General features: G+C 62.0%; 3 non-coding genes across 3 annotated transcripts in view; all 3 read right to left on the reverse strand.

Moving 5' to 3' along the window:
* Window positions 1–92, reverse strand: part of LOC149053902 (large subunit ribosomal RNA) — a 4,200-nt gene extending 4,108 nt beyond the window's left edge. The window contains exon 1 of the ribosomal RNA XR_016192458.1: window positions 1–92. This exon is cut by the window's left edge and continues 4,108 nt beyond it. This is a non-coding gene — a ribosomal RNA (large subunit ribosomal RNA).
* Window positions 93–495: 403 nt separating this feature from the next.
* LOC149053903 (5.8S ribosomal RNA) lies at window positions 496–653 on the reverse strand. The gene has a single exon (XR_016192456.1). It is a non-coding gene; the product is annotated as a 5.8S ribosomal RNA (ribosomal RNA).
* Window positions 654–867: 214 nt separating this feature from the next.
* On the reverse strand, window positions 868–3,355 carry LOC149053904 (small subunit ribosomal RNA). Its single transcript, XR_016192463.1, has one exon. It is a non-coding gene; the product is annotated as a small subunit ribosomal RNA (ribosomal RNA).
* Between the last annotated feature and the right edge of the window lie 4,145 nt (window positions 3,356–7,500).

Consider the following 7,500-nt stretch of genomic DNA (forward strand, 5'->3'; position numbering starts at 1 on the left):
TCGCCGCTACTGGGGGAATCACGGTTGTTTTCTTTTCCTCCGCTTATTAATATGCTTAAATCCGGCGGGTAGTCCCGCCTGATCTGAGGTCGGAACAAGTGTGTGGTACGTGTGGTGGTGGTAACTGGTGCGCGGGTCCGCGCTCCGTCCGCGCGGCGACGGTCCGCGTCCGCTTCTCGGTTGCCGGAGAGGTGGCGTCTCGAGGACGACTCTCAGCCGACCCGGCCGCGCTCTCGCGCGGCGGGCGGACGGGGACGTGCCGTTCGACGGCGCGAGAACCCGTGACTGTTTGCCGTCACAACTTGGGCGGACGACCGGGGGCAGCCGCGAGCGGTAGCCCGCGTTTTCCCCGGTCGAGCCGCCAAACTCGCGCGGGCGCGGCGTGCGGCCGACGGGCGCGCGGGCGCCGGTCCCCGTGAGGACCGGACGCGGCGCGCGCGCTCCGCCGGACGCCTGCCGTGCCGGCGCATCGGTCTGGCCGAGTATCCGGTATACGGACCCTCAGACAGGCGTGGCCCGGGACCCGCGGGTCACCGAGGCCGCAATGTGCGTTCGACTGGTCGATGTTCGTATAACCTGCGGATTACACGACGACGCGCAGATAGCTGCGGTCTTCATCGATCCACGAGCCAAGTGATCCGCCGTTCGGGGTCGGGTGTTTGTTTTTTTTTTTTTTTCGTTTACACAATCGTCTTCCGACGACGGTAACCATCTTTCGGTCGACTCTCGGTCGGGGGTCGCGGCGCGCGGGCGGTCGGCGGACGACAACCGTGCGCGGTTGTCGCGCGCGAGCGCACGCGGCCACGGGGTCGGATTAGGCGCGCGCGAGACCGGCAAGCGAGTCGCCGGCGCCGCGGGGCCCGTCTCTAATGATCCTTCCGCAGGTTCACCTACGGAAACCTTGTTACGACTTTTACTTCCTCTAAACGGCCGAGTTCGGTCATCTTCCCGGTCGCGCGACGACCCAGCCCCCGAGGGGGCCGAATAACGCGCGTCCAGTCCGAAGACCTCACTGCGGTCGTTCAATCGGTAGTAGCGACGGGCGGTGTGTACAAAGGGCAGGGACGTAATCAACGCGAGCTGATGACTCGCGCTTACTGGGAATTCCTCGTTCACGTGGAAAAATTGCAAGCCACGATCCCTAAGCACGAAGGAGGTTCAGCGGGTTACCCGGAAGCCTGTCGGCCCAGGAATGTTAACACACGCTGATTCCTTCAGTGTAGCGCGCGTGCGGCCCAGAACATCTAAGGGCATCACAGACCTGTTATCGCTCAGTCTCGTGCGGCTATTTTCGTCCGCCGCCTGTCCCTCTAAGAAGAGTTTAAGCTCCTGGGAGCCGGCGGTAGCCCTAGTAACGTATCGTGATCCGCCGGCGACGGCCGCGAACGCGGCGCGCTTCACCGCGGAGCCCAGCGCACGACCTGACGCACGGCGACCGGAGGTTGCCCCCCGACCCCCCGCACGCCCGCCGCACGCCGGGACGCGGATGGCGCGGCCGCGCCCGACGACCGCCGTGGACGACGGGCGAACGCGTTCGGGGATACCGGGCCGAGCCGACGGGAACGCGAACGCAGACGGCCGAAACCGCCGGCGCCGCGCCCACGCCGACCCGGGTTTACCCGCCTAGTTAGCAGGACAGAGTCTCGTTCGTTATCGAATTAACCAGACAGATCGCTCCACCAACTAAGAACGGCCATGCACCACCACCCACCGAATCAAGAAAGAGCTCTCAATCTGTCAATCTTTCCGGTGTCCGGGCCTGGTGAGGTTTCCCGTGTTGAGTCAAATTAAGCCGCAGGCTCCACTCCTGGTGGTGCCCTTCCGTCAATTCCTTTAAGTTTCAACTTTGCAATCATACTTCCCCCGGAACCGAAAAGCTTCGGTTTCCCGGAAGCTGCCCGCCGGGTCGTTAATGAAACGCCGGCGGATCGCTAGCTGGCATCGTTTACAGTTAGAACTAGGGCGGTATCTGATCGCCTTCGAACCTCTAACTTTCGTTCTTGATCATACGAGAACGTACTTGGCAAATGCTTTCGCGTCAGTTCGTCTCGAGACGATCCAAGAATTTCACCTCTAACGTCTCGGTACGAATGCCCCCGCCCGTCTCTGTTGATCATTACCTCCGGTCCCGAAAACCGGCCCGGCGGGACGCGCGGGCGACTGGCGCCCGCGGCCCGGCGGCCCGCGCACGGGAAACGCCCCGGAGGGCGGTTTCGCGCGCCCGCGAAGGGCGGAGATGCGCGGGACCGAGGTCTTGTTCCATTATTCCATGCGACCAGTATTCAGGGCCTTTTGACGAGACGGCCGTGAAGCCGCCCCGCCAGATTTGAGCCTGCTTTGAGCACTCTAATTTGTTCAAAGTAAACGTGTCGGCCCGCCGACGGCACTCGGTGAAGAGCACCGCGCAGCAAGATTGGAGTAGGCGGCCGCCGTCGTCGAACCCCGACGGCCGCGCGACGCGTGGCCGCGCGGCGCGCCGGGAGCACGAGACACGTGTCCGCCTGCCGACAATACGTCCGGCCGACGTGCCGGTAACTAACACCCCGAGACGGCTGACGAGCGCGACGGCGACCGCGCCGACGGGACACGTGGTCCCGCGGCACGGCCGGCCGCGACACGCCGGACCGCCAGGGTGGTCCGGCACCGCCCAGACACAGATCCGACTACGAGCTTTTTAACCGCAACAACTTTAATATACGCTATTGGAGCTGGAATTACCGCGGCTGCTGGCACCAGACTTGCCCTCCAATTGATCCTCGTTTAAAGGTTTTAAAGTGTTCTCATTCCGATTACGGGGCCTCGGATGAGTCCCGTATCGTTATTTTTCGTCACTACCTCCCCGTTCCGGGAGTGGGTAATTTGCGCGCCTGCTGCCTTCCTTGGATGTGGTAGCCGTTTCTCAGGCTCCCTCTCCGGAATCGAACCCTGATTCCCCGTTACCCGTTACCACCACGGTAGGCATGGAACCTACCGTCGACAGTTGATAAGGCAGACATTGAAAGATGCGTCGCCGGTACGGAGACCGTGCGATCAGCTCGAAGTTATTCAGAGTCACCAGGTCTTTGCGCGGGCCGCGATCGGACGCGCACGAAGCGCGCCGCGACGGGCCGGTTTTGATCTAATAAAAGCGTTCCTCCCGCGCGCGACGCCCGAGAGCGCCGCGACGGTCGGAACTCTGTCGGCATGTATTAGCTCTAGAATTACCACAGTTATCCAAGTAACTTGGGTACGATCTAAGGAACCACAACTGATTTAATGAGCCTTTCGCGGTTTCACCTTAATGCGGCTTGCACTGAGACATGCATGGCTTAATCTTTGAGACAAGCATATGACTACTGGCAGGATCAACCAGGGATCTCGGGTTTACTGCTACCGCGCCCCGCGACCGCCACGCGCGTGGCGGCCTGGGACGCGTGCGTCCGAGCGCCGGTCCGACGCCCCGCGGAAGGGGGCGGCGAGCCGACGCCGAGGGCGATCGCGTGGCCGGGACCGCTGTGGGTCACGGCCGCGCGACCGACCGCGGTTCAACAACAACAAAATGTGTGTGTGGTGTGGTCGGCACACGGAGTGCGACACGTTGACGAGACGGACCGGGGTGACGGTCGACCGCCGGGTTCGGGTGACGGTGTGTGCACGGGGTCCCCGGCGAGCGTACCGAGACCGGCTCTCGCCCGATTCGTAACGGCCCCCAGCCGAGATCGAGGGGGAAGCCGGGACGCGACGCGAAGTCCGCCGTCCCGTGGCTTCGCCCCGGCGGACCGCCGGGCGCGGCGACGATGGCCGGCCGCGGCGGGAATGTTCTGGCGTCGAGTGTTCGTGACACGCGGAACGGTAACGGGAGTCGTCATCGGTGTGGATTGGCGCGCGCCGCGCAAACACCGGCTGGTGGACGCGCGGCGCCGGTTGAGTTTCGCCACTCGGATTGCGAGATGGGTCGGCGGCCGAAACGCGGACGCGTGTCACCTTCCGCCGGCTCTCACCGGACCGGCCACTCAACCGACGGTGTCCCGCGTACGTGGACGACCGTCAGTTGGCGGCGACCGGTGGGCGCCGCGAGGTGTACGCGCCGTCTTCGGCGTCGCCCGTGGCTTTGCTGTTGTGGTGTTCGTGATCGGCGGCCGGCCGTCGACTGCTGCAACGCCGACGACCGAACCGCTCACAAATTTACAAAATCCCGGGTTTTTCCACCTTAATGGCGTAGCGTCGTTCGTGTAACAGTGGACGCGCGCCCGTGGACTACCGCAATCCGCGCCCGATCGGATCCCCCGCCCGAACACTAATACCCCCGCCACAATCGCATTTCGCCTAACGTTGTTACAAGTCGTCGACCACCGTACGCACGCCGCTTGGCGGCACGGCACGAAAAAAAGTGGCGGGACGCAAATCTACGCGGCGACCACCTACGACACCGACCACCGGGCGCGCGGATTGGGACAGTGATAATACATTTCGTCTAACCGACCACCCGTAATGGCGTAGCGTCGCTCGTGCAACAGTGGACGCGCGCCCGTCAACTACCGCAATCGGCGCGCGTATCGGTTCCCCCCACCCGAACACTAATACCCCCGCCGCAATCGCACAATCGAAAAATATTTAAAAATCGCATCACGTCCGTCGGACCTACTATTCCTGATAGTATTCGGTGCGCCCGACGAGATCACCTCTTTGGTTCGTCCCACCGAACACCGACCGATAACGAGTTATTGGGTTTGGACAAAATCGCGATCCAAAAACTCCGGTTTCGAAACCCCGTGCAACGTCGACGTCCGGGCAGCCCGCATGCGACCTACCCCGGCTCGACGGACCACCGTGGACGGTCGACTGGAAAATAAAACGTGTTCATCGTAAACGACGTTAGGACGCGCGTAACAGTGCTACGTAATTTTTTTTCACCCGACCACCCGACATGAACAAATCTTCTCCCGTCCCACCGACCGCGGTCTACCCGGGCAACCCCGAGCGCATTTCGTCTAACCGACCACCCGTGACGTTGTTACAAGTCGTCGACCACCGTACGCACGCCGCTTGGCGGCACGGCACGAAAACAAATGGCGGGACGCAAATCTAGCCGGCCGCCATGCGGTCCCGAGTAGCAGTACCGGCCGACCGCCTACGACACCGACCACCGGGCGCGCGGATTGGGACAGTGATAATACATTTTCGTCTAACCGACCACCCGTAATGGCGTAGCGTCGCTCGTGCAACAGTGGACGCGCGCCCGTCAACTACCGCAATCGGCGCGCGTATCGGTTCCCCCCACCCGAACACTAATACCCCCGCCACAATCGCACAATCGAAAAATATTTAAAAATCGCATCACGTCCGTCGGACCTACTATTCCTGATAGTATTCGGTGCGCCCGACGAGATCACCTCTTTGGTTCGTCCACCGAAAACCGACCGTTAACGAGTTATTGGGTTTGGAAAAAATCGCGATCCAAAAACTCCGGTTTCGAAACCCCGTGCAACGTCGACGTCCGGGCTGCCCGCATGCGACCTACCCCGGCTCGACGGACCACCGTGGACGGTCGACTGGAAAATAATACGTGTTCATCGTAAACGACGTTAGGACGCGCGTAACAGTGCTACGTAATTTTTTTTCACCCGACCACCCGACATGAACAAATCTTCTCCCGTCCCACCGACCGCGGTCTACCCGGGCAACCCCGAGCGCATTTCGTCTAACCGACCACCCGTGACGTTGTTGCAAGTCGTCGACCACCGTACGCACCCGCGTAAATCGAACGCTGCACGCCGCGTGGCTGCACGGCACGAAAAAAAATGGCGCCGCCTGCGCGGGCGGGACGCAAATCGCGTCCCGCTAGCCGGCCGCCAGGCGGTCCCGCGTAGCAGTGCGGCCGACCACCTACGACACCGACCACCGGGCGCGCGCGGATTGGGACAGTGATAATACAACATGCACACTGTCCTTATTACCATCTGGTAATTTTTTTTTCACCCGACATGAACAAATCTTCTCCCGTCCCACCGACCGCGGTCTACCCGGGCAACCCCGAGCGCATTTCGTCTAACCGACCACCCGTGACGTTGTTGCAAGTCGTCGACCACCGTACGCACCCGCGTAAATCGAACGCTGCACGCCGCGTGGCTGCACGGCACGAAAAAAAATGGCGCCGCCTGCGCGGGCGGGACGCAAATCGCGTCCCGCTAGCCGGCCGCCAGGCGGTCCCGCGTAGCAGTGCGGCCGACCACCTACGACACCGACCACCGGGGCCGCGCGGATTGGGACAGTGATAATACAACATGCACACTGTCCTTATTACCATCTGGTAATTTTTTTTTCACCCGACATGAACAAATCTTCTCCCGTCCCACCGACCGCGGTCTACCCGGGCAACCCCGAGCGCATTTCGTCTAACCGACCACCCGTGACGTTGTTGCAAGTCGTCGACCACCGTACGCACCCGCGTAAATCGAACGCTGCACGCCGCGTGGCTGCACGGCACGAAAAAAAATGGCGCCGCCTGCGCGGGCGGGACGCAAATCGCGTCCCGCTAGCCGGCCGCCAGGCGGTCCCGCGTAGCAGTGCGGCCGACCACCTACGACACCGACCACCGGGCGCGCGCGGATTGGGACAGTGATAATACAACATGCACACTGTCCTTATTACCATCTGGTAATTTTTTTTTCACCCGACATGAACAAATCTTCTCCCGTCCCACCGACCGCGGTCTACCCGGGCAACCCCGAGCGCATTTCGTCTAACCGACCACCCGTGACGTTGTTGCAAGTCGTCGACCACCGTACGCACCCGCGTAAATCGAACGCTGCACGCCGCGTGGCTGCACGGCACGAAAAAAAATGGCGCCGCCTGCGCGGGCGGGACGCAAATCGCGTCCCGCTAGCCGGCCGCCAGGCGGTCCCGCGTAGCAGTGCGGCCGACCACCTACGACACCGACCACCGGGCGCGCGCGGATTGGGACAGTGATAATACAACATGCACACTGTCCTTATTACCATCTGGTAATTTTTTTTTTCACCCGACATGAACAAATCTTCTCCCGTCCCACCGACCGCGGTCTACCCGGGCAACCCCGAGCGCATTTCGTCTAACCGACCACCCGTGACGTTGTTGCAAGTCGTCGACCACCGTACGCACCCGCGTAAATCGAACGCTGCACGCCGCGTGGCTGCACGGCACGAAAAAAAATGGCCGCCTGCGCGGGCGGGACGCAAATCGCGTCCCGCTAGCCGGCCGCCAGGCGGTCCCGCGTAGCAGTGCGGCCGACCACCTACGACACCGACCACCGGGCGCGCGCGGATTGGGACAGTGATAATACAACATGCACACTGTCCTTATTACCATCTGGTAATTTTTTTTTTCACCCGACATGAACAAATCTTCTCCCGTCCCACCGACCGCGGTCTACCCGGGCAACCCCGAGCGCATTTCGTCTAACCGACCACCCGTGACGTTGTTGCAAGTCGTCGACCACCGTACGCACCCGCGTAAATCGAACGCTGCACGCCGCGTGGCTGC

The sequence above is a fragment of the Diuraphis noxia genome, unplaced genomic scaffold (genome assembly GCF_037042655.1).
Source record: "Diuraphis noxia isolate RWA-SAM2 unplaced genomic scaffold, SU_Dnox_SAM2 contig0022, whole genome shotgun sequence".
Taxonomy (NCBI): domain Eukaryota; kingdom Metazoa; phylum Arthropoda; class Insecta; order Hemiptera; family Aphididae; genus Diuraphis; species Diuraphis noxia.